The 27,841-nt window shown below is 40.1% G+C and overlaps 1 protein-coding gene across 2 annotated transcripts in view; it reads right to left on the reverse strand.

Annotated features, from left to right (window-relative positions):
- The window catches only part of PPARGC1A (PPARG coactivator 1 alpha), a 365,154-nt gene that overhangs the window by 92,971 nt on the left and 244,342 nt on the right, over nt 1-27,841 (reverse strand). The window lies entirely within an intron of this gene.

Consider the following 27,841-nt stretch of genomic DNA (forward strand, 5'->3'; position numbering starts at 1 on the left):
AGAGCAGGGGAGAGGAATATGGAGGGGTGCAGATGCCACAAGGAAAAGCAGCAAGGCTGTAAGGCTCTGCAGCAGGGAGGGCAAAAGTGGGCAAACTGCAGCAGTCAAAGGAGGGAAAGGAAATATTAGAAGCAGAGAAATTGGTGTGAGAAATTGCATTTAAAAAATAAAACAAAACACCAACAGAACAACAGAACTGGTTGTTGTATGCCTTTAAAGACATACCAAAAAAAAAAAAAAAAAAAGAAAATGCAATAGCTTTCCAGCACTGAAAAGGTGCCCACAGCTAGCCCTAGAGACAGGGAACAACTTCCTCTGTACCTTATGAACCAGCTCCTACTCATCACTTAGCTGCCACGTCAGCCCAGGGGGAGTTAATGGGATCTTTCCAAATAGCTGTCTGCTGTTTTCTTTTTTAGGCAAGAGAGTTGCCTTTTTTGTTTGTGGGTGTAAAGTTTCCTGCACAATCATGCCTTGGTATACCAGGAGGCCAAATAAGTACAAATAATTAATAACAGCAAGCCCAATCCAGCAGCAGGCTATAAACTGGTGCTGAGCAAACCAGGGAAATGGTATAAATACTCTGTTTATAGAAGAGATGAAGGGAAATCCATTGCAGTGTTACAAGAGATGTGAAGACATCTTTCTTGACAAGTATCACGTTATCCTGCCAGAGCTCCAGTGGCACAAGGCTGCTCGTGTCCTACGGCTCCACGCTCAGGCTCTACTAGGGTGCATCTCAGTAAACAGCAAAGCTCCAGCAGCTGCCAGCCTGGCCACACAGCGTGGAGCAGCTCTCTGGAGAGGGCAAGGGGGACAGCTGCACCACCAAGAAATGAGCTGAGCAGGCTAGTGCAGAGGATCAGCCTGGGGAAAGGGCAAGGGGAGGAAAAGGAAATGTAGAAAGGAACTGCTGTGTGAAGGAAGGGAATTCAAAGGAAAGAGGTAAAATGAGTGAAAAGAACTGGGTGAAGAAAAAAAAAAAAGAGAGGGAAGCACAGCATTAGAGAGCGGCTAAAAGAAAAACAGTGCCAAAATGTATTTAGCCTTATTTTCCTGAATTTTCTCTTCCCTTATAAATTGCAATACACTCCACCTGTATGCCCTAAACCATCAAGTTTTGCTCCCTGAGGAGGAGATCTGGATTTTGAATCTTACTGCCAAGTGTTCAATAAGCGTTCATCTGTAACATTTAAACGGCCATGAGCACCTAACACACTCCCAATAAACCCCTTTAAGCCAAAAAAGCTTGGTGAAGCTAGGGCATTCCAAACAGAAGGGAGAAAAAGGCAAGTGTTTGGTACCCATCTGCAGAGGCTGCTCATACAGATCTTGTCCTGAAGACAAGGTGTGGCTGGATTAGGCCCTGGCTTGCCAAGAATGATGATCAGTCTCTCACCCGTCCAGCGAGACACCTTCAGCAGAGAGAAAAACTGCATAACAGAAAGACATTCTTACCCTGGCACTTGCAAATCTCTTGAGCATTATGTAAATACCTGCTCTCCTGGGTACTGGAGTTAAGGAAAAGGGGCATTCACATTAAGACTTGCATATAGAGGCTGGGTTGCATCCAGTCAGTGGACAAAAACTGGCACCTCTTGGCTCAGTTGAAACTTGAATCACTTTATGGACATATATGTGTCTTGTTCTCTTCTCTGCACAGGGAACAAAAACCAACTGTGCTCTTAAGGCCTTAAATTTAATTGAACTAATCTAGGGCCATAAATTTGTTTCCTAAGATTAAGTGGCCTCAGTTCCCACATTGTTTTTGTGAACAATCTCCTCTTGGATACAGTCTGGATATTGTGGGGAGTCTTGCTGGTGTGATCTCTGAAGCCAGCACTATTTTTTTCCTACCTAACTGAAACCTGTATGTGTTTTCTCTTCTGCTAATGCAGGTCAAAACCACTGTTACACAACAGTGAAATGGCTGGAAACAGCTCCCTGCTTTTTTAAGACCTCTAACCCTAGGCAGGGTGCTAGGATGCACTCACATCTCCCTCCATGAGAGGTAGAAGGTATGTTTGCCCAATTCTCTTACTGAGCTGTGCAGAATTTTGTTCCAAATGATGCCATTTATTATTCATTATTATTTAATGGGACCAAAGAATGCAATATGTGTAACCAAGAAATGTGCCAAGTAATGTTCTTTCTTTTAATGGCTAGATCAAAAGGAAGTTTATGAGGCTGGTGCTGTCTAAGACAGTAGTCGCATTTGCCCCTAGTCCTCTGCAGCACACCTTACTCGACCACACATTTTAAATCCTTAAAATCAGGGACCAAAAGGTGTGCTAGACATCTTAAGTTCACTTGCCTTTATTCTCTTTTTTCCCTTTTCAAATAAATGCTTTTGGAAAACATTTCTCTAAGCCAACTTGCAGTTGAGTGCTTAACATAGCATCTCGAGTACTCAAACAGTCCTTGGAGAACACTCTTCCTACTCTCACTCTAAATGCATGCAGTGGGTGATGGAAAGGCTCTTAGACATGCCAGAAAAGGGATGGTTTTCTGATTTTTCTCTTTTCTCCTTGAGTTACCAGCTGCTTTGTCAACAACCAGATATCCCCCGCTCCCCTCCCTGCCTTGCCCCCAGTAAGATTTGTAAATGTCTCTAGAAAAGTTGTAAAACTAGCTCTAGCAGGATATGCATTCACACTAATGCTGAAGACTCTCAACTGTGATAATTTAGCAGATCATTAATCCCACTCTCTAAAGGAGGCTGTAAAGCAGAACTAAATATGCAAATCCTCTTGTGCTTTAAACCTGCATCTGTCTGTCCGTCCATCCAGCTATCTATCTATTGTAGTGAATTCTCCTAAGATCACACTGTATTCTAATCCATTAATGTAGCTCAACTAGAGCGTACAAGATTAAATAATAATTTTTTTAAAAAAGATATAAAAATAACAGAGAGGCCTCCGTACAGTGGGCAGTCTCTCAGACTTTATGATTTTCATTGCACGTGCAGAAAGGGGGTGAACCCAGCACTGGGGGTGAGTAAATTAGCCTTTCATCACCACCCACTGACATTCAGGCACCTATTACTGTAAGGCACAAGTGCAAATGAGGTGGGTGGCCTCTTTCTAGTCCACTTCACTGCACTGCAACGCAATCTGGCATGACCTCCAATTCCTATTCAGGACAGAGAAGGCTGTGGTATCAGGGGGTTTGGGTATTCTGGCATGACTGCAGGTGGTATGCTTGCTCAGTAACTACCTGCACAGCGCCTGGGGCTAGACATTTTGCTCACATGAGCAATAAACTCTCTCAATCAAATGTAACTAAGTGTATAATTTACTATTTGCAGCTATTCTAGCATGGAACTATTCCTCCTTTAACTTAGATTCTTTTAGGTTTTTCTTCTGGCTTTAAATCAGAATCCTAAATGAACATTTTAAAAATGTAATGATCTTTGCTCCTTAAAAATTGCAGTATCAACGTCTATGGGGCACCTTCACAGTGAGCACTGCAGTGACTTTTAAGATGCAGCACAAATAAGACTGCTAAAAAATGCAAAGCAACATTGCAGGTGAGAACTCAACAAGCAGTCCTGGACCCTACCACACGTATGCCATGTCCAGGTGGTAAGAGCATCCCCCATCTCCTGAGCAGGTCTGCAGAGCAAAATACAGGGAAAAGAATATGCAAAGCTCACAGAACCTAACCCAGTGGAAAATACCAGTTCCTGCTTGAACCACAGGAGCTCTGGAAGGCAAGAGATGCCTTATTTGTGTTCAGGGGGAAAAGGGGCACTGTGCAGATGGGGAAGACCCAGCTTCAGCAGTTTGTGTCAGAGAATAACAGATTTATTCTTGGTTGGAAAGCCCTGTGGGGAGTTGCAGCAATCTTAAGGCTGGAACTAACACTATCTCTCCAACAGCCACAGGACTCCACTCCTGTCTGGAAGTGCAGCTGATGCTCCCATATGGGATTTAGCTGCTGGCAGAGAAACTCTGATTTGCTACAGAAATCTCCACTCTCCTCCCTCAGCCACTTCAGTGAGGAGAGCTACTCATCTAGGGAGACCTAATGGGCTGTATCTGCTTCTTACACCTTTATAACTCTCCTAATTCCCTCACTGAAAAGCTCATGTCTAGAATATTCCAGAGAGGCTTTTGGTCTAAGGAACTGCTTGAGCTTACAGAAGGTCAGCTTCTGGCTCCCCACTGCTCCAGCAGAATCTGGCAGGGTGCTATACAGAGCTTGCCACTGGACTGGGAACATCAGAATCCAACAGAGTAATGGCTGAGAACTGTGGATATATCCTGATGTCTTGAACACAGAAGAAATTACCCATGCATGCCATGGAGCATTTGTGTGCATGTGGGCACACGAGAACTTTTGTATTTTCTTATATATACAATAAACCTGCAAGCACTCCACAAACAAAGCAACATAATCTGAAATATCATCTAGAATTTTTTACTTCTCTCCAGCCTGCTACAGGCAATTTCCTCTTCCCACTGTTCATGCCAAGATCCCCTGGGTTCAGCTGAGCTATTTGAGCTAGACCAGGAGCACGATTTGCTGTGCCCACTGGATGGTCCAGTGACCACTAGGCAATGGAAGTAATGCAACACTTGAATCATTTCATGTCAGATAGACAAGACAACACAAGCAATTGCTTTTCAGTGGCACATAAAGATAAACAAACAAATATAGATGGCTTTTTTTTTTTCCACTGAAACCACAAATTAAAGTAATACACAAATATGGGCCTTTGGCAAATTGATGCTTCTAACTAATGAAGCAGGACATGGCTTTTGTAGGAAATGTTTGATAAGACAGGAGAAGAAAAAAAAAATGTACATTTAAATGCGAATAATCTAAAAATACACAAGACACAGCTAGATTCACTGGTAAGAAAAGGAATAGTAGAAGCAAGCACTATAATTAGTTTTGAAATTAATTTCAGGATAGAATGACAATAATGCTAAACCAGCTCCTTAACCTCTGCTCCAAACATTGTGCCTATTGTCTTCTGGCAATCCCATGGCTCAGGTCAGGAAGCACTGGGCTTTGTCAGCACTGATGTATGAGCTCACAGAGAGTTTTGTATCTTTGCACCTTGTATCTATATACACACAAAGCAAACAATATAATTTGTTTACTAAATGCTTCATACTGGGAGGGAGATTGGTACTGGAGAGGGAGATGGTGGGGGGAAGGGAAGGGAAGGGAAGGGAAGGGAAGGGAAGGGAAGGGAAGGGAAGGGAAGGGAAGGGAAGGGAAGGGAAGGGAAGGGAAGGGAAGGGAAGGGAAGGGAAGGGAAGGGAAGGGAAGGGAAGGGAAGGGAAGGGAAGGGAAGGGAAGGGAAGGGAAGGGAAGGGAAGGGAAGGGAAGGGAAGGGAAGGGAAGGGAAGGGAAGGGAAGGGAAGGGAAGGGAAGGGAAGGGAAGGGAAGGGAAGGGAAGGGGTCTGATACATATGTGTGCATATCTTTTCTCCTACCAACTAAAATCGCAATAGAAATCCAACCAAAGCTGCAAATTTTCAATGCTTAAACATTATTGTTGTTTCCCATTGTGCTTGGGTCTATTCCAATATGAAACAGCTCAGAAATTAAAAATAGGAACAATAGGGACTTAAAAAAATTAAATCCTCACTCACAATGCACACAAACACATTAAGCTATTTATTTTTATGATATGTGTCAGCTCTGCATTGAGATAATTTCACAAATAACTCTGAATGTGTCCCATGCTCTATTTCATGCATGGGGTATTCAGAAGAACAAGAGTTTACTAACCAGACACCATTATAACCACAAGAAATTATAGTGTGTTTGGGTTTTTTTTCCTGAAATAGTTCAACATGATTTTAATTATATATGAAGTAAAATTTGAATAATTAGCTTTAAAAAAAGCTGCCATTTACTTCAGTAAGTGTTTAGCTCTTTTCCTCAGAAAATGAATCACATCCATCCAAAATTCAGACTCACAACAATGAGCTGCTCAAGAATACAATGCAACCTATTCTGAAAGCATCTTCTCATTGCTGAAGACAAAGAGTTTACAAAGGGGATAGTAAAAGTAAGCAAGCAGTCTTACTTGGTCTGCTATCTAAAGGATCAGCCCCAAATCCATCTATTTGGTGCTTGTGTGCCACAAGCATTATACTGAGGGGGCATTTTATAGATTACTACAACATACTGCAGAGAGCTGCATGCAGTATGGCTGAAAGCAAAGTAGAAGAGCTAATAATTCTGCTCCTATAACACCAGCATAAAATGTACCCCTGCAAAGGGAAAGATTAGCATTAATTGCCTGTTGTCAAATTTATCATTTCCCACAATTTATTAGAAGTTTTGTGCATTGCAGCACCACCAGAACAAGTTTGTGAGTACTGCAATACACCAATCTTTATTCTCCCTTTGGCAAATTAATGCAGATATTTTGCCTTATGATAATTCCTAATTAATAAGAGGTTTAGGAAAAAGTCCCACTCATTTGGAACTCTAGTGCTACTATCATTCATTTGAAATTCAACTCTTAAGTTAAAAAAAATAAAATACATGCAGCTCTCTTTACCACATCCCATTTATTGCAAGAATACTTAATATTAGTAAATTGGTCCCTTTGGGAATCTAAATGTAGGCACATATAATAACACAAGTTGAAAACCATAATTCTATCATAATCATTTCTCATTTTGCGTTGTTGGTTTTAGGTTTGGGGGGGAGGTTTTTTGGAGGGGAGAAGTTGTTAATTCAAAAAGGAGACTTTTGCACTGAGGATGTACAGTAAGATTTGCCTATTTACATAAACAGTTTAAGTTTGAAGTGCAAGCTCATTCATGCACAAATAACTCTTTCACATATGAAATTCTTACACGTAAAGCTAGAGAGTTAAAAAATCTTCTGCACTACAGATTCAATTCAGGTAGGCTGTACAATTTTCTGCATAAAAGACCTTTAGGTCAGCCTGAAAACCACTTTTGAATGATTTAAAATATAGAAAAAAATAACACAAGCCTGTAGATCAAAGCCCGGGGCTATATTTTCAAAGGGTGTTTAGTGTAGGTGACTCATGTGCACAGTATGTTCTTCCAGGGGTAAAAACAGGCAATTTTAACTCGTTCTGAGTCTGCAACTGTAATAAGTGAAAAAAAATTATGAGGTGGATTCCAGAGTCAGCTAAAGCTTCCCACGTAGCGCACTCCAGCGAGCAGGAGAGAAGGGGATGCGCAGAGGAACGACAACCGTGAAGAGGCTTAACCTGATTTCCTGGTTTGTATTTCCAGCCCTGCTGACGCACGCCCGAGAGGGCTGCTCGCAGGGATCTGCGAGGTGTCACTGCAGGGATCTGTCCCCTGCCACCCACTCCTGCACCCTCAGCAGCACAGGGAGCACCTCCAGCCCGTGGCCACCAACGGGGGCTGCAAACCACCGTGAAACCAGAGCACAGGGCGGCAGCTGGCCTGATGCGCTCCTCGCAGGCGCTTGGCACTCACACTAAAATAGCCAGGTTTTCCACAGGAGGAAAGGAGGGGAGGAAGAGTATTGTCTTTCTTTAAAAGGATAGTACATTAGTGACGATGTTTTTTTGTTAGATCCCGGTTTGTCTAGTTGGGGAATTTATGGACTTTTAAAAATAGATTTTGCCAAACAATTGTGTGGGCAACTGCTGACTTGCAGTCTGCAAGATATCTTTCCGTCAGCCTCAGGAAGATTAAAGCAGGTTCTATTTTCATCACAAGGGAGCTAAGGATGTAGGCACAAAGGAGAAATTCACTTTTTGTCCACATCAAGCTGAGCCTCTTGCCAGACGATGCAGCATTCACTGCAACAATTGCCAACATAATGTGTTGCCTTCTATAGCTCCTTCAGGTTGAAGAATAGCCTTGTACTGCTACATGTAGAGAGCAGGAGAATTTCCCAGTCCCTGGGTCTATAGTTTAGCACCAGGCCAATTTCTTTCCTAATTTTGCGTGCCAAAAAGCTGACAGAAAAGTAACATTGGCATACAAAGGAGTAACATCTCCCTGCATCACATGTGTGCAAGAAAGGAAACAGAGATGAAAATAAAACATCCTCTGAAAGATCACAGCATTACATATTCTTGTACATTCATTCATTTAAGTCCTGATTCTAATCTCAGCAGTATGATGCTCAGAGAGAAAAGCAAGATATAGGCTGGTATCTACCCCTCTTAGATGGTAGAGGGGGAATGGTGCCCTGCCAGCATATCTGTACAAGACAAACCTTGCACTAAATAGGGCAACAGGGATTCAGGAATGAAAATGATCTTCTCACTCATCAAATCCAGGCCCCTGGTGTCACAGGCTACAATGTGATGCATTCCCTCTTGGAAAGCAATCACCAGCTTCCATAAAAAAAAAAATCCCCTGCTACCATCAGCAGCAGGCTCTTCCAGAACTTCACTGTTCATGGTCTGAACTTTCTCCAGTTTTCAACCTGCCTTTACTCATGGCTAGTTTATACCCTTTTATTCTTGTAGCAACATTGTTTTGTAGCTTGAACAGTCCTTTCCCTCCCTGGTGTTTATCCTTCTGAAGTATTTATGGTAAGCAATCAGATCCTCTCTCTGCCTTTGTTTTGCTAGGCTATCCGAGCCAAGCTCTTTAAGTCTCCTCTCACAAGACAGGCTCTCCATTCCTCTGATCTTCTTGGTTAATTCTAAACCGAATTTATCATTTGTGCACACAAAAGACCTGAATTGTACATAGTATTTTTGATGGGATCACATCACAAAATAAGCCATGGAAATAGCATAAGAAGAGATATGGTACCAGATCTCTGGGATGTTCCTGTTATTCTTGAATACATAGACTCATAAATATATTTGGCATTTACTGCCTCAAAATCAAGACATAAATATATTAAAACACAAGTATTTAGACAAACAAAACCAGGAAGATTTTCCTTTGCTTAGCAAGGAAAAAAACCCATTATTTTACCCTGAACCTAAATGAAATTTCAGAGAAAAAAAGTTTACTGTGCAATCTACTGAACTTAAGCCACAGCTGTGCACCCATGAAATATCATCCCCCTGTTTATAACAAAGTAAGGGCTCTGTGCCACAGTTCCTATTTCAAGCCCTGATATATTTTGCATGAAGTGCAAAATGTAAAAGCAAACTTGGGGAGAAGACCAGCATCTCTATGTCAGCAGCTGTATCTTTTTCAGTTTGATCTGACCTGTTCTGCTGCTGCAAGAGAAGCACAGACACCAAAAAGCAGAGCAACTCACCAAATTCCTGATGAGGCAACTGAACCTCCCTCACTTGCAAGAACATGAGAAACAGGTAAATTTAAGAGCCTATTACTAAGGGCCCCAAGCACAAAACTAAAGTAAACTCATGCAGTACCATACAGGTGGGAATCAAGGTATGCCAAAAGTCAGCAGGATTTCAGTAACATCATACATACGGCTGCAAACACTCATGCCAGTTAATTAGCAGTGGCATTAAATGAGAAAATGGACACTGAGCAGGGCATTGGGGTTAACTTTAGCCTATGTGATCTGTGCCATATGATCTTTTATTCCATCTGTTATCAACATACTTCAAGAGATTAATCCAATACACATAATTTTGAATGAGCAGATACCATTTTGTTACTCTGTATCATACTTCACAAGTCTCAAATATTCAGTGTCTGATTGACAGCTTGAAGAGGTGCCACAAGGTTAAATGACAGCCTATCAATTTTTCAAGGGCAAGAAACCCTTTATGAGACATTCAGAGGTTTTTCCTTCTAGCATTTTTCCATTGTTTGCCTAACCTAAACCTCAAGCATACCCCAGAGTTTAAGGACATGCTGCTGTAACAGAAACCATCAGTCAACAATAAAAAAACATCTCAGAAAGATGTACCATATGCCCATCCTGAAAACACACATCAATTATGGTAGTCATACGAGACCCCACAGGCTCTGTTTCTGTGGCAGAGCCACTGCTGTTACACCATGCCCAGTGCTGGCACCCACTCCTGAACTCAAGCACAGCCCTCCCAGCAGGTCTAGAGGGGACTTCCATGGGCACCACTCACCACAAAGGCACCTTGCTGCTCTAACTCCGACAAAAAGCTTTACACCACACCAAGGACAGCCAAGAAAACTGATGGCTGTACTAGCCACGACAATGCAAGGGGAAGATGAAGCTATGAAAACCCTGTGCTCAAGGAGCCACTCTACTGGACTGTGAGCGAGGGAAGCCAGACAGAAACACACAGCCAGGCACAAGCAGTGCTGCTTTTCCTTATAGGAGGAAACAAGTGATTTCCTGGCATACGTGCAAGTGCCTTGGAAAGTGCCAGCAGGAATGTATGAACATGCCTGGTAGCTGGCAATGCCTGTCAGTGTCGGACCCCACTGGAAGGGAAGCTGGATGGTGCCCCTTGTCCGCCCAAGTGGGAGTCACTTCTGGCATGCTGGGCTCTGCTTCCTGCCTCCTCCTGCCTGCACCCAGACCGTATGGGACAGGAGCTGGGCAAACATCAACAGCAGCTTTTTATCAGCCACTGGATATAGGGCCAGTTAGTATCAGCAAGTCATTAATCTGGTGTTATGTTGTAGGTCAAAATGTCCTTCTGTTTAGACCTTATTGTCAAAGTCTTCTGCTTCTTCAGCAGCATGATTTAGTGTTTGGAGCGATGTAACTTCATGTCACTGTCACTTTTGCTGCATGTGTTCTGCTCTTTGCCTCTGAGACATCTTGACACATTGATATACAAACCAGAGATGCAAAGATGGTTGTAAATACTGTGCAAGGATCCATTCCTAGAAAGTTGAAGAGAATCTAACACAACTAATTGCACACGTACAAGGAAGAGATTGATGTGAGAAATTCATAAAGAAAAAATATGGCATTAATAAATTAAGAGCTGCAACGTGTCTAAAGTTCAGCTAGAACATCTGAATGATTGCTACCATTACTGTAGATACCAGTGCCACTTTGCAATATGGCCTCTCATGTGTGCATTGTCTTTCCCATCTCTGCAGCAGCATTACAGCTTCCAATGCAACTGTTGCTGAATTGAAGCTGGAGTGCCTGGAAGGCAAGTACTGTATTTTATACTGCTATGCTTCTGGTGCTTAATTGGGTCCTAAACTAAATATGCTGAATATATACTTAATTAAATGTGCTAAAGAAATATTCTAGGTGCATTTAGAAAAGATTTGTTTGGTCAACTAAGATGTTTTGCAACTGTAATTGCATTATTGTTATTGGCATTTCTAAATCACTCTCTGCATTTCCTTTGGAATAAATGTCTTAGTAGCTCAACAGTATAATGTATTGCTGTGCTACATAACTGGAGGAACACATTATATATTCATGTACACTTGGCTTTAACCACTTACAGTATAACAATGAAGTAAAGATTATTATGCAGTAAGTTTGCTGAAACATCATCCTTTTAAATCATAAATATACTTGGCATATACCACAACATCCACCCAGTAAGAAATTGGGTAAACAGAACTCACTTATACTTTGAAATTGAATGGACAGTTAAAACTGAATTAACTGGGCAAATAATAGCATTTCAAAACTATAAAGTATAGTTCACAAACTATGGTGTAACACAGCCTATTTCTCTTGCAGCACAGGCAAGAGAGAGTTAGTATAATGTTAATACTACATATTTCTTACACTTATACATTGATTCAAAACCAGGTTTTGATAGTGGACTTAAATAGCTAAAATTATAAAAATATATAAACTCCCTTTATATTAAATTTTCTGAAACATCATCAACATTGCAGCAGAGCAAGGAAAATCCAAATCCATTTTATCAGCTTCTAAATGTAACATATGTTATCTCTGTGATAATATCTTCTGTCAAACTGTATCCAGGACGTTTACCTCCTCAAAAACCACGATCAAAAACAAAACCAAGGAACACAGGGCATTAGAACAGAAAAGGGATGGCCTTTAGAACAAACTGGCTGTACTTAATGCAGATGGGGAAAAAAAGCATGTTTAAATTTGGCACTCTAGCAGCTTTGTAATGTACAGGGATTTTTCACTGTTTCTGTGTATTGCAGTCTTGGTAATAGGCAAATCCCAGGCATATGCTTGCATAACATAAAACATATTTGGTTTTAACATTAATAATTTCTTTAATTACTTTTCATCACTTGTGTCATATTTGAAATTTTCCCTTACATCATTCACATTTTATACTTTTTAATCTCTTGAGAACCTTCTCTTCAATATTTTGGGATATTTCACATGACATGAAATACAAATAGCTACAATATAAATTAGCTGGCAAGATTCAAGTTCAGAAGACACAGGAAGCAATCCCGCTGGATGTGGTACATCTCTTGACAACCGATCTGATTTTGTATGGTGTCTGAGGGAGGGGGACAGGCCATGCCCCAGCCTAGCAAAGTTTTTAAGCACACACTTAACTTTGAGCATGTGATTACTTTAAAGTACTTCAACAGGATTATTCACATAATTAAATTAAATGCTCTTCTAAATTTCAGACCTTATGCATGGCACACAGTCTGTCTCTGCAGGGGCTCCCAAAATCCAGAGGGTATGTGGGAGACGAGGATGAGGCACCTGTAGGTATTTTCAGGACCTCATACAGCACCTAGATGAGACAATGTAAAGATGTCTTTTAATATCAGTTGGAAGCTGCAGCTGCTTTCCTTTGCCGTGATGGGTGCCTCCAGGGTGTTTTTTTTTTTAAGCCTATTAAAAATGTATTCATAGAAAGTCATCCTTTTGTATAAATAGAGTTATTGATCAGAAATCTCTCTTTTCAACACACATTTTATCCAGACAAAACCTATTCTTCTTATAAAGCTACTCACTTCATTGTTTGGTACTGGATGCTTTTCAATAATTTTGGGATGGAGAGGCGGTACTTTGCCAAGAAAAGAAAAAAAAAAGTCCATCAGCTGTAAAGAGGAAAACCTTGCCTGTGTTCTGATTTTCAGGACTTGAAAGTATTAAAAAACAAAAGACTTTTTTTTTTTATCTTTTGCTTAAGAGAAGAAAATCAACTCCATAATATTTCATGGCCAGCTTTTGATTCCTGATTGTTCACAGCTGCTCTGTTACATACCTGTGCAGACCTTGGCAGACCAAAGGCTGGATGGAGCTGGGAAAGGGAGCTGCCCTTTACATAGACAGCACAACTGCATGTAGGTTGTTTGGGGATTTACTTAGCAACCCCTGTAAATATATTAATGGGAATTTCAGGTGTAAAGAGATACCAGCAATTCAAAGGGGGGAAAAATATCTTTGGTGTTTCTTCAGCATCAGGATCAGCACAGAACAGCATGTACACAGTGGCTTTCACAAGTAGAATGAAATATAAAGCCCTTTTATCTTAATATACTTAATTTCTCCCAATGAGAACTACCATATTGAAGATGGTTCTAAAAAAAAAAAAGACATGTAGCCATTGTTGCTCAGAGTGGTTTAAAATTAGGCCTTATTTGTCTGTGTCAACATTTTAAAGTAGAGTATGAAGGCATTTGTTAATTTTGTACTACTGAAGATCCCTGAAACCTGCAAGTATATGTAAGTTCCTTCATTCTGTACAGAATGTGCCAAAGGACCACGTTGTATTCTCAACACCGAGACAGAATCAGAGTTTTGCTGCAGTCTTGGTACTTTCACTGTGTGTCACTGTGCATCAGCATTAGCTGGAGAACTGAGAGCAAGGCTAACGGCAGAGAGAAAAGCAGAATCAGTGATTTTTTTTTTCTGAGACATTACATCTCTTTTCCATATATTAGGAAAAGGTTATGCTCCTTTTGCTCATAATTATAAAACAAGAATGTTAATACTACAAAGATTCAGCATAAATCAATTTCAAACTGCTAAATTTATTAGGCAGTGCTTGTAATGAATTATATGAAATGGGTAACAAATCCAAGGCTAGGATTTTTTGCTGATACTTTCTAATTGTATCAAAACCACTAGATAACATTTATGTTTCTGTTAAGAACTGCTAATTTTTTGTGCCTTACAACCCTTGGAAATACATTTTCTTATCTGCAGTGAATACTAAACAAAACTGATTTATACAACTAAAATGGTGTTTAAAATTAATAAAAATTACTTATGATGACAAAAAGATCTCAAACTACATTATATTTAGAATTTTTAATTGTTCAGGGGAGTTATTTAAAGGCTATCCTAGATTAACAGTTGTTACTACTCCTGTTCTTGTAATTATTGTTGCTATTAGTATTAGTAGCATCATCGTAATAATATAAAAAGAAGGGCTGCAAAAAAAAAAAAAGAAAGAAAGAATACAAACCCAGAAATCCTTGAAGTTGTCTTGTTTAGGGTCTAATTAATGCCTACTAAGGAGATCTCAGCAAATTAATACACTATTAAGAATTAATCAAAATATCATGGTGATTTATTTTCTATAAATTATAAATTCTATAAATACTATAAACTCTCTAATGATATTTTAAAGAGTACTGATATATATTATATTATATATATATATATATATATATATATATATATATTCATATCTACATGCATTTCTAGTTAGAATTAACACTTGAATGCAACAGTTCACAGAAAATCCCTTTAATTACCAGATAGTCCAGCGTGCTGGCTAGGCTTTCCCATCTGAAGCAGATGGGAAGGCAGTCCTTTATAAGAAAGAAAGAAAGAAAGAAGAGGGTAGGGAGAAAAATTTTCTATCTGATGTCATGTTTTACTGCAATACTTTCATTCATATGTGGCTATTTAAAATATATTTTAAAAGATAGGGGATATTTCTGCTAAAATGCGAAGGTCTAGGTATTTTTAGCTTGATGCACAGGAGTTGTGCAGAAACCTCAGGAGCTCTAATGAGAAGATACCTAACCAGTTTGTTTCAGGGATGTGTCCAAAACCCAAAACTGCTGCAGCTCGTGTCCCATTATTGGCAGTTATCTGTTGGGCAGACTGACAGGAAGAAAATAAGCCATATGAAGAAGTCTTCCTTCTCTGTCTGATCAGAGAAGAAAGGTAAATAAATGGCATCATGGTGATTGAAAGGGAGGTATCACACACCATGTGGTCACACAGAATGAATTCTGCAGAGAGTGAGAAGCTCCTCTTTTTGACAATGAACTAGGCAAGCGAATGATGGGACACCTGGTCATTTAAAATGCAGCAGGATTGGAATTTCAGGCCCATTTGCCAAATTTCTGCTGCAGTTTGGAGCCAGAAGAAGTAAAATGTGTTTCTCTTATGAATTTCAGCTGTTGTGCTATATCAGAAGGCACTCTGGGCTGGAATGTGAAAACAAAGCATTGCACTGGATTGTTTTCCCACAGTTCCTACCAGTTTTCACACTGCAAAAACCCATCTGACAAATACTGCCATTAGTGCATTACCTTCGAATTAGGACTAATAAAGTCCTGTCCCAGCTTGATATAAAACAACACATACTTTTTTGTTATTGCATAAAGGACAGTGTTAATTCCAGCAATTGCACAGGCAGATAACAGACTTCTGGGTATGGTTAAGTACATCCAACATGTGAAGCCCAGCATGTACTGGTATTGAAGAAAAGCTTGCAGTTTTTCTTTGTTTGCCCCAACTCACATCAGCAGTATGCATCATCCATACAAGTCACTTCCTGCCCTTTTTTTCAGCAATTGTTTCAACTCCTCAAAGCTGACCATATGAACAGTGCCTGACAGAGACCACTAGCACCTCACACAACCTTCTCATTACTCCTTATCCTCCCAGTCAGAACCACTGCACGACATGTTGGTGCCCTTGGCATCTGCCACCCCATTGATCTGTCTGGGCTGCTCCCATCTCCTGCAGCACCTCTCACCTGGCCCTGTGGCATCATCCTGTGTACTCCTGGTGCCCCACTCAACCTACACTTCATGTGGCTCTGCCACTTCTCAACAACACCTGGTTGCACTTAAGATCAGAAAGTCCCAGTTAAGTCTCTTTCCATACACAGACACTGCTCACACACTTTTTGTAGAGAAAACCTCTTTACTATTCAGCTGCATGTTCTACAAGTGAATATCCAAATGCAGTGGCATTCATCAGAGCGAGTTACGGGAAACATTTGCACTAATTATGCTTCTGTCTAAATTAGTTACTAGTCTTAGAATAAAGTTAAACTACCAGAAGGATTTCTAAAACAATAGATTTTTTTGCTACTTAGTGGTTTTTATCAGACAGATAATGGGAGACAAGAAATAAATAAACTCAGGGAGGTACAATTACATCATCTTACTCTTTCAGCATGATAAAAAAAATGGTATTCACTTCCCTCCCCAGAGTGCTATGAGGCTTATTCCATTAAGGTTTGTCAAGTGCTTGGTTGGAAGGCCTTGTAAGTGCATGGTGTTATTAGTAAATATTAAATAGAAAACCAGATTCTAATTATCAGGATAAACAGGCTAAGTTCTGCTTGGCTAAATGCACTTGGGAGAGGAACCCAAGACCACCAGCGTGCTGTAGTACTGCACATCCTTATCAGATCCAACTCCTTTCAGCCTACAAAGGATCAGGTTTGCTCAGGTGCAAACCCACCAGAACTAAAATTCATCATCCGTGTCTCTTCCCAAACACTGAATAAAAATTTCACTCCCACTTCAGGGTGTATTATGAATGTTAGACTGATGTAATTTATTTTTCAGGCATCTCCATACCTGCTGATCACCCTGTACAGCTGGGACAGAAACAGAGCACACAGGTAAAGCACACAGGACTCTGCTCCTTCACATGGTGAGGATCTCTGCCTCTCTGAGTACAAGGTTCACAGTCTTAACTGTCACTAGACTTGGCCCTTACATCCCAGCACCAAAAGAAAATTCCTGTTTTATGGTCTTTCTGCCTTTTTCCACATGAGAGAAAAAAATATCACCCTGTAAACATTTCACCACAGATAAAAGAGACATATAAAGCATTTGTGTTACACTGCATGAATGAAGAGTAATTAGAGATTAAAGTGCCCTTAATATCATGTGTGGGTAAAGGTCTAAAATATTTTTTGCATTGATCACTCATGATTGAAACTAATGTAATCTGGTAGCTTTGGCAGTGGGGTTTTTTTCAGCTTTGCTGTCAAGTCAAACCTGTGCTGGGCACAGCCATCAGGGGCTTTACATCTTCCAGAGCATTCTATGCAGCCTGATGGCATCTCTTGCATAAAAGGCAAAGACTGACAGGGATTCAAAGAAGACACAATTGCTGCAGTAAAGAAGCTTCTTTCACATCAGGGGAAAAAGGTGGGGATGGATAAAGCTCTGGAAAGTAACCGTTCTGGTGGACAGAATAGGAATCCTAGTAAAGATAGAAGGTTTTTCACTAATAGGGTCATCCAGATTTTGGGGAGTGATAATTTTGCCAGCTTTAAATGACCTTTAAAGGGAGCCAGACAACCTGTGCCTACAGAACTTCTCCCAAAGACTGCACACAATACAGAACCGCCAAACTGCAGGTGAGGTGTATTAGCTAGTTCCTAGCCATGCATTTTGTTTGAAAGGAAAACTGCCTTTACTGTGCTCAACATTAACAATTTCACCGCTGCAAAGGTAAAAAGTTTTTTCCTACCCATAGTAAGATCGGAGATATTTTGAAAATGTAACTTTTGTATTACAGTGGCCTCTCCATTGTGGGGACTACTTACTGAAAAGCAACATTTGCAAGACTGATGGTCTGGCCTTTCAGAGAAAAATTCCCTACTAGAAACTGGACTTGAAACACCAGCAAAACAACTGGAAACAAATGGAAGCACAAACATTAAGCGTGATAGTTTGCAACCTTTCTACCTCTCTTCCCCCAGATCCATATCAACAGTCTGAATTCAAACAAACAAACACTCTGTGAAGATGTAACATCAGACGGCATCAATAATCTGCACTGAGTAATTCTCAGAATGGAAGACTTTCAGCCTTCCCAAGCGAGATGGAGGGAGACTGGAAAGCCTGTTTCAGGCACACCCTGGTAGCCAAGCTGCATGGAGAGCTTGGTTTTAAGAGAGAAATTGCCCATTTATTATCTTCTCTATTCAAATAGTAGCTATAGATTCACTAGAGCCCTTGCAAGCAAGCCCTTGTTCTGCAGCTACAACGTGGTTAGGCATGAGCTGAGGCATTCTGAAATGGTGGCACCATCTCCTGCTTTTCAGAAACCACCTTCCAACACTAAGCAGCCTGAATTGGGAGTATGGACTGAATTGGAACCATGCAATTTTTAATGCGTCTACTTATTGAATTTTTAATCTGCAGATTATTGACTGTATGGACTGTAATGGCTTTGAACAACAGGGTGAGTGTGTATGCCAGACATCTGAAGTAATTCTATGTGAAAAGAGATGGCAAATTGCTGGAGCCTTTAATTACACAATTATTTAATAGTATTAAGGGCGGGCCTGAAAAAACAGAATACTCTCCCCCTGCACATTTATCTACATCTCAATAAAATGAAATGCGATTTGTGTGAGGGGAAGGGAGCAGCGGCTCTGAATTTATATTCTGGTATGCAACATCTCAAATGGGTTGGTATGAAAAGATGCATCATTAAGAAGTGATGGTTTCAGTCCATGGGATTTTAACACTTTTTGCTTCTGTTCTCCTATAAACCCTCAAAATCCAGAAGCCATTAAATGAAAAGTGCTTCGTTTTCTGACTTGTGTTTTTCTACACATATGAGGATCATAAAAAGAATGATGCTGTCACTGATCCCCACATCTGTCTGCATATTGTGTGCTTTATAGATACAGGGCCTGCTATCCCCGCAGAAATGGGGACTCCTAGGTTTTTTTGGGCAGGCTCCTGACAGCACATTCAGCGCACAAATCAGTTCTCAGCAAAGCAGCAGCAGCCGTGGGCTGGCCCCTTCACCACAGCCAGCCTGTCATGCCAGGCGCTCCTTCCCTCCCTGGCAGCAGGGCACTGCTCTTCTTTCCTTTCCTCATGATTTTATTTGGAAACAAAAAGAAACAACATCCTGTCATCAAACATCAGTAAGCCATAATTATTTTACCTATGTTTAACTTACCACAGTGAATGTTATTACTATGTGAGGATCACAAATATCAAGGCTCCAGGAATGTCACATGAGAATGTCATAAGTAAGCCTATGTCTAAAATAAACACTCAGAAGAACGCTTCTCAAAATCACTCTGTCTACATACATGCAAATGCATGTTACTAAGGACTGTTCTTTACAAGATTAGAGAAATAACTTGTGGAAGAAGAAGTCTTTTATTTCAGGGGCAAAACCAGCAACTGTGCAGAGCTAATATTTTATCATGACTTGTCTCAGACTGGTGCTGTTGGAAGAAGCCCTGAATACCAGCAGGCTAGAGCTCAGCTGAAAGCCACTGCAGCTGCTCAGGACGTGCTGCCCCCAGAAACAGGGCTGAGGCCTGGCTCTTTCTCTCTTTCATGCCACCGGCTACGAGCCTGACTCGTATTTCTGCTGCCCTTTGCCAACAGCCACATCTCAGGCAGGGAACTCAAAGCTCCGTGATAAAAAGCACCTTTGCTAAAATTTAAATAAACTGCGCCCAGCAAATGAATTTAAAATGAGTGAGTGTCAGTGGCTGCTTTAGATAGACACATTTTTACTCACTGCTGACCAGCTCGTGCATTTAGGTCTAGCAGTGTTGAAAGAAGACATGGGAATATATACCTCACTGGAAACAGAAATGGCACGCAGCAGGACAGGGCTTGTCAGTGCCAGGATGAGCCAGGGAAGGGAATTTTACAAATTCCTTTCAATGTCAGGTCCTTAACTTTGCAGTGTCAGTTCTGTATGCTGAAGTTTTGTTCCATGCCCTATATATATTCCCCTTTCATAGAGAGAAGGCTGGTGACTGTGCTTACTATTCTTGGAGTGCTGTCGTGAATGGGTGGAATACTAAGAGAACCACATCTGAAAATGTACACTCACAACGTCTTATCAGTATTGGACATACATAATTTTTTCTTGCAAAGTTTTTGCTATGAAATTGGTTGTCACACAAATTCATGTGCTTCTCCTTGCTGTTTTTTTTTTAAACCCGCTACATTACTATATTTTTTGATGTCCATTTTAATGTTCCTTAAAGATAAAGCCAACCGTCTATACTAAAATTTCATGCACCCTTTTCTTTGGTTGAACAGAACTGCATTCTCACTACACAGTAGTATTTCACATACATTTCGATAACTGGGTACACTCCACACAGTTGAAAATATCTACCTGTAAGCATGCAATATTTCTGCCTTAATTGAATGTAAGTGCAACCTTCCCCAACACACCTTCTCTAGGTGAAGTGTGTAAATGGAAATGTAAATATAAAGCACCACTGTTTAATTTGCTACCATGGGAAGTAAGGATGGTTTAGTCAAATAACTGAAACACTGGCCCTCAATTTGGTCTACCCTTGGAAAACTGAAATCTAAGAGTTTTTCTCAGTGAAAGTTCTTGATGAATTGCAATTTATTGAAATAATAATAGCAGCATCTATCTATTTGATACAGAGACTTCATGGAATTGTTTACAGGAACAGAATGTACAGAAGTTCGAACTGTTCATGGAGAAACATAACCTGGAAACTAGCACTAATGGCCCACAAACCATACTGGTTTTTTAGTGAACTCCATTTTTCAGCTGAAAATCACTGCAGATTTTCAACCCACTATAAATGAGACAATGGCCACATTAGTTTGCAGCTTTGTTTGAAGACATGAACTATTATTGATTACATGTGGAAATGCTGAACAATGAACCAATAACTTTGATCAATAGCAGTTTAATCTCTTGAGTTGAGCAAGGTGCTCAACCAAGCCTTTGCTTGCTCTTTGCAAGACTCACTTGGAAGCAACTGGTGCACAGTGCAAAGAGCTAGAGCGTTCAGAGCTGAGATCTAGGTAAGCAATCCAGAAGAAACCACCAAATATCCTATTTATTGTGCTGAGGGTCTGAAACTGAGGATTGTTTTGAGCATTGTGCATATTAAAGTTCTTTGTGGAGGCTGGCTGGGATCACACCAGCTTTGATAAAGCAGGGCTAAGAAAAGATGTACAGGCTTCAGTCACAGAGGAGCAAAACACAGACACCTTCCGGAAAAATTTTAAAGTAAACAACTTGGAGTAGAGCTGGCCACCACTAGGACCCAGAATGACAATGATGGTAATGATGATGACAAGGATGATACTAACAACAATAGCATCATCACCACCCACAAATTCTTCATTACAGAATAGATACTAAAGTAACTAAAGCCATCTAACATGGCTTGTGTGCATAAGTGTAAATTGTTTTCTTTAAAAGCAAAGAAGGAGAGAGCTACCTCTGCATCAAGATATAGCTACTCTGATTTCAGAAAATAGCTACATTGGACACAGCAGTCAGCAAAGCACCTGAGAGAAACCATGAGAAACCAAAGAATTAAGACAGCAGAAGCACAATGGAAAGACAGTGCTCTAGTAATAATGCTCACCTTTAAAGAAGCATGATAGGACCGTGGCATTTAATATCAGTGCTTATCACAAGCATCTCAAGAGATTTCAGCTCTTTTAATGTATGTCTTACAAAAGAAACACCACTAAAGAGTGCTGACTTCAATGTTTTCCTACTGCTAACAGCTGCCTTTCAGGCAAGATCCCATGAAGCTTTCCTCTTCCACATTTAACTGTGGATTTCCACGTTTAATTGAATGGGATTCAATAGCAGGAGCAGAGAGAGTTCAAATTTTCCCTTTGGGGATTTGCTCAGGAGAAATTACTCATTCATGCCATGACATTTTGAGGGAATATCATAATGTCGTTTTGGGCGCAATGTCATAACTTAGAAGAACAGAAGAATAAGATGGAAACATCAATTACGATAAAAGAAAGGGTCTAAAAATTCATGGATTGCCCTGTGTCTCTCCTTCTACAGGGAAGTCCCAGTGTGAAAATGGCTGCTGTGCATCTGAAGTCACTACATGAATCCACTGGGCCAGCACCATCACCCGTGACAGGGTCACCTGCAGGCTGTATCCTGCCGACTCCTGTTCCCTCCAGCCATTCCAAAATCCTGGGTAGCAGGATGGAGAACAGTGGTGCTATGGAGAGCAGTACGGCAGGAGACTGGTACTGGCCAGGTCTAGCCCTTTCCCACAGCACAAGGTTGTAAGCAGAAGTGATGTGGACATGATGGGTAGAGAGATGTGATGGTACCACAGGGTGTGACTAGAATGAAAAACCTTTCTGATCACAGATACACGTGAATAAGTACATGTGTACATAAACATGCTTGTATGCACAAAGGGCACAGACAACTATTTTTCTGATTCTATGTCGTGTTCTGATACTGAAATACATTAGCAATACCATTCTACAGTATAACATTGCATCCTAAAAACACAAAAAATAAATGTGAAAAATAAGGCAGATAAAGAATTGTCATGGGAAGACTTAGAGTTTGAGGCCTTTAATACAGGGATACAACATCTTAGAGACAACCCACCAAGTCCTCTATGCCCTTTGTGAAGGCAAAGGCTTGAAACCCCTTCCAGAAATACTCCTTGCATAACTGATAACCTGGGACATAAAAGGGCAGAGGAATGTCCTAGCAGGTTATTCATGGCTTGATGAGAAAGTTGAATCAACACTAGCCTGCATGTAGAAGACTGTATCATAATCCTCTCTTTCCCTGTGTCTTTAACCTGCTGTCTGACTTTTAATTAAATATAAATAAGAATCAATTGTTTTCAGCATGATTAAGTATGTTAAAATGAATCCATCTGGTTATGTGGTAATCAAGCTTCAAGGAACAAGACTAAGTTTGTAAAAATTTAAACCAGTGCAAAGCGATGCCTTTACATTTGGTGTCTAATTTTAAATTAGTGATTATTTTTCATACATTATTTCACCTACCATGTAAATTTTCACTTTTCATATATTACAGCTGCTATGCCAACATTAAAAAGACACTAAGCATTTTGCCACAGTGCACTGAATGGCGTCAATTAGAAAAATTTCAATGAATATTTGTAGAAAGGTTCTTTCCAGGTTGAATGGACTGCCCCAGTCCCACAGCCACCCATCCAGACTGCCCCACTGGCAAGCCAAGCAATGGGAACCACCCGAGGACAACATGCTCCTGACCTCCATGAGCAGTTCTTCACAAAAAGCTTAACCAGGAAAGTAAGCTTTCACACTATGATTTTGTCTTCAGGATATTATAATTATTCAGTTTTTCAGTTACTGCTGCCACTTCAATCTATTTAGCAGTAGGCTTTTTAGATTACAGTCCATTTATTATCAATGTGTTTTTTGCACAGAAGGTTACAGCAGTTTATTAATCCATCAATGGGCTCCCTAAAAATATGATCAATGATGCTGTATGAAATGCCATTCTTTATACACTTTAGGAGGTTTGGCAATTAGCACTTCAAAACATTTTGACTGTATTGAAGGTTTAAAAAATACTTGTGGAGGAAAAAACCCAGAATCATATCCCTGAAGAATTCTGTTGAATTAGAACAAAACATTGTAAATCTTACCACCTGACAGCACTACTTTTATGAAATTATTTAAAAATGCATGTTATTTGCAAAAGTTATAAAAAAAAGCATTAGAGTTAGGATTTGATTAATGAGAATGCGTCTAGAGCAACTCCATACTGCTGTGGCTCCTCAGAGTCATGTTTCAGATGCACCTAAAAGCTGGGAAGCACTGTTATTTTCCAAAGCATCTTTTTAAAAGAAAACAATCTGACAGGGCTGCTTGCTCAATACAGTGTGGCTGTGGACTGGGAGAGGCTATGAAACACATTATGGTTCACTTTTCTTGGATGAAGAGAGGCTCTTCAATTATAGAAGTGTAAACGGGTGAAGATTGAATCATGGTGGTGAAAGTCCCATAAATACACGTCTCATCACTCACTGCACACACTGTGCAGATACAGCAGCAAGCAACACCTTGCTGCAAGGTGAGAGAGAGTTAATGTTATCCACCCTCCTGCACAGCATTCACCTTACATTCAGAGGACAGCACACTCCTCTGAGCCTTGTTTTAAGAATAACGCTTACTGTAGCACCGTGCCAAATATTTTGGTTGATATTTAAATAATTCATGAATGCTAAACTCATCTCTTTTTTTTTAATAGAAGAATAAAACCGTCATATTCAGAAGCTGACCTTTTTACTCTGCCATATAAACCCATTAACAATACAGAAAAACATATCCCCAACATAAAAAGCTTTGAAATATCAATTTAAAGACTACTTTCTGCTAAATGCTTTATTGTAAATGCTACCAAGAAAAAAGCAGAAACCAAAAATCAATTTTTAATATATTTCTTCCTACCACAGGGCATCGGAAACATTAATGGTTTCTATATCTACATGGCTACTCTTACAAGCTCTGCTCTTCCTACATTCACCTTTAAAACGTGATTCATGTATATTTGCATATATATTTGAAGTACTTCTGGATGTAAATTTATTAACAATAACACAGTATAAACAAATTTCCCTTTGTTTGATTACCCAGAGTAACAGTTTGATATTTATGTAGCTGCTGCAACTTTGGCAAGAGAAAATGTTGCACATTTTTGATCAGCTAACTGGATTGTAAACAAACCAGGAATCCACGCAGGAACCAGGCTTTTGAAGTTGAGTTTTGAAGCCACTGTTGTTCTGCAGAACTCAAGTACCTCTAGTACTACTTTTTGGCAAAGTTTTCTGCCTTTAAACTTCCAATGGTCAAGGAACAACCCATTAAGTTGAAGAAGTTCCACTGAAAATAGGCATCACAATAAAATTATCAAGCAGTAGCTAAACTAAAGGGAGTGCATATGAGCAATGATTATGAACTGCCTTGTGCAATCTGAGGGTAGAAAAACTCCCTTTTTCTTTTTTATGGTGTTTCTGAAAAGCCCCTCCTTTCCATCAAAAACCCATAGACACAGACACATCAGCATAATTTTTATGTTCCATATTTTAAATCAAATTTCATTTCGTTGTTCCCAGTTACTCCAGTTTCCAGGCTTTCTTCACCACTATTGCTCAACCCACTCCATCATGTTTTTGGAGATGAGGGTGGAAATTTTCTCTGTAATCAACAAAGAGAAGTAGATGCCTTTGAAAGCCTTCACAGGGGGAGACCTGGATTAGGAATCTAATTAATTAGGGATTAGGAACCTAAATTACATGGCCTTCTATTCTGTTCATAATGCATGTATTTACTTCAGGAGGACTAGTTCACTGTGTGCTTAAATCATAAGGGCGAGATATAATCTAGATATTCTCCCTAGGTTCACATCACGTCCTCTATCACAGTTTTCATGAGACATTTTTCTTCTTCTTTTTCCAGATCATCACTATGGTATATATGTGTATGTTATTAAAATTATACCACATGCAAATCAGTAATATCAATCTCAGCCGAGAAGTAGCCCACTGGACCGAGAAGTAGAAAAGACAACTGGAGAATACTTAGAGGCTGGGACACCATTGCAGAAATTCATTAACCTATGTTTGCTTGGGCTTCAGGTTTTGTTCTTTTACCTATTTTTAAATAACATCCACCTTTTCACATTGTCTCACACTCAGATGTCTTGGTAAATCTGCTTGGCTTGTGGGAAAGACTAACCCCAGTATTATTGGAAACACCTATGTGAAAATATCAGCATTTCACAAATACATCATGGTATTGTTACAGTAATACTGTAATATTACAGAAGCATTAGAGAAAATTCTCTTTTTGCCTGTAAACACATCATTTAAAATCCACAATGCAAAAGCCTCTTCTCCAATCAAGTAGAACAGACTTGGCTCCATAAATGCAAACTGGATAACTATTACTCTTAACATATTAAAAAGAATCAATGACATAATGAATTTTTAATATCATATGAAAATCAAGAAAGCATGTCATGTCATTTTAAAGTGATCTTTTCAGTTTTGAAACCAACAGCAGAAACCTACACGGCCATGAAAAGTGGTTTTGTTCCTTTTTAGAGATGGAAAAGAGTAATCCCAGGGATTTGCAACTAATTGTATAGTTTCAGCACTGAATAATTGGAGTAAGTAAAAGTCTATTTGAACTATCTTGCATTTGTCAGGTCAGTGCTGTCAACTGCAAACTCCACTCACAGGCTATCACAGTTGCTTTCTAAATACTGCTGCATACTGCAAATACTATTGGAACACCTTGGTGCATTAGGCTAAGTTAAGAACAGACTTGTCTTCAGTTTTAATGATAATCAAAATGTAGATTTTATTTTTGCCATGATCCCTGTCAAGCTGCAGGCATGGGAATATGCCTCTGGGAAATGCTACTGAGCCCCTGTAACAGAGAGCTATCTCTGACAATAAGGGAGGGAGCAAAGAGCTCCTAAAACAATGTGGAAAATGTGAATTCTCTCAAGAGAAAAAAGATTTAATTCACTTTTTCATGTTAATCATTGCTACCTATTGATGTCCTAAACCTGCTGCTGAATATTAGGGAATCAGACTAAAAAACCATAAGGTAAAGCCTTCACCAGCATGTATCTGAGCATTAATTGAAATGCCTTAAGGCAAAGGAAAACTGCTTCTGAAACATTTACATGAGATAAATAGAGCTTGGATAAGGGAAAAAAGGGGCATTCACAAAAGTTTTCCTTATAGCTATCCCCATCAGTTAGTCTTTAAATACGATGACTTTTTTTTACTTAAATTCTCAGAACTAAAGGCCCTTGTAAAGAACCACAAGATCTGAGAAAATGTGGCTGGATTAAATACCCCAGAAATATTTTTTACAAAATTGTGCTTATAGGATTGGTCTTTTTAATGGCAGGGTTATAAGGCACTGGTTTGGGTTTTTTTCTATTGGAGACTCACTGAGTGTTTGTCAGGGAGCCTTTGGGGATATGTAATTTAGGTACATCATCCTCTGTGTACAGAACACAACACCAAACACGCAATTATGACTGAATCTTAATCCTCCTTCCACTCTATCTTCTGAATAATAACCTGTGTTATTACAGAAAACCATTTTTTACTGCAAATGAGGTTATATGCCAGGATAACCTCCCCTCATTCCATTTTGTCTGCAGTCCTGGTGAGCCACATCAAGTCCCAGGTGACGTGGGAGACACAGCATGGGAAGCCTGCCCCCAGGTCCCTGTGGGGTATATGGGGCAGATGCCTTGCTGCTCAGCAGGGAAGGCTGGTGAGGGACTGGCTGGAAAGCACTAACCCCCCACCCCATCCAACCAGCCTTTGGGGAAGAAATTCTAATTCTGCAGGAAATTTGAATTTTGGTTTTCTTCAGAAGTGATGTGTCACTCACTGAAGTGTAGTAACTGCTATCTGCTGGCCCCGATAACAGGCAGATTTCGGGACCATTAAGCTTTAGGCAGCAGCATAGGTTGGTCTCACCCATATGCTTTTTAAGTCTGCTTTTCTAGTTACTCCCTGTCACCTCTCTTGCCACTTGCATGTGCCACATATACCCCCATGTCCATGGCACAGGTGATGGGAATAGCACTGCCTGGGAGAGGTTTGATGTAGCTGGAATCTGCAAGGCCAAAATTGATAAAACTTCTTGGGGACAAACTTCTGATTACACAAAGCATAGGGAGACTTTCCATAGGTCCTGGCACCAGGATCCCAGCAGGGTCCTCTGCCCCTTGGGGAAACAAGGCTCTGAAGTTGTAATCTGACTAAAAAGCTCCCAGCAGGGAACTCATTCATCTCCCAACCATTCCCCTCCCATTGCCACAGAAGTTGGGATCTGACTCCTGAGGGAGAGTAGCCAATTTCTCCTCTGAATTTGTTGGGATCATTTTTTAACCCTGGCATCTCAGCTTGCCTTTTTCACCTCAATTAAGGAGCTATCCCTATCGAAGGCATCGTCTTCAGGTAATACCTTGTAGACCATCATCACACATCCTCCTCTTGGACATAGTA

This window comes from Zonotrichia albicollis, chromosome 5 (assembly GCF_047830755.1).
Source record: "Zonotrichia albicollis isolate bZonAlb1 chromosome 5, bZonAlb1.hap1, whole genome shotgun sequence".
NCBI lineage: Eukaryota > Metazoa > Chordata > Aves > Passeriformes > Passerellidae > Zonotrichia > Zonotrichia albicollis.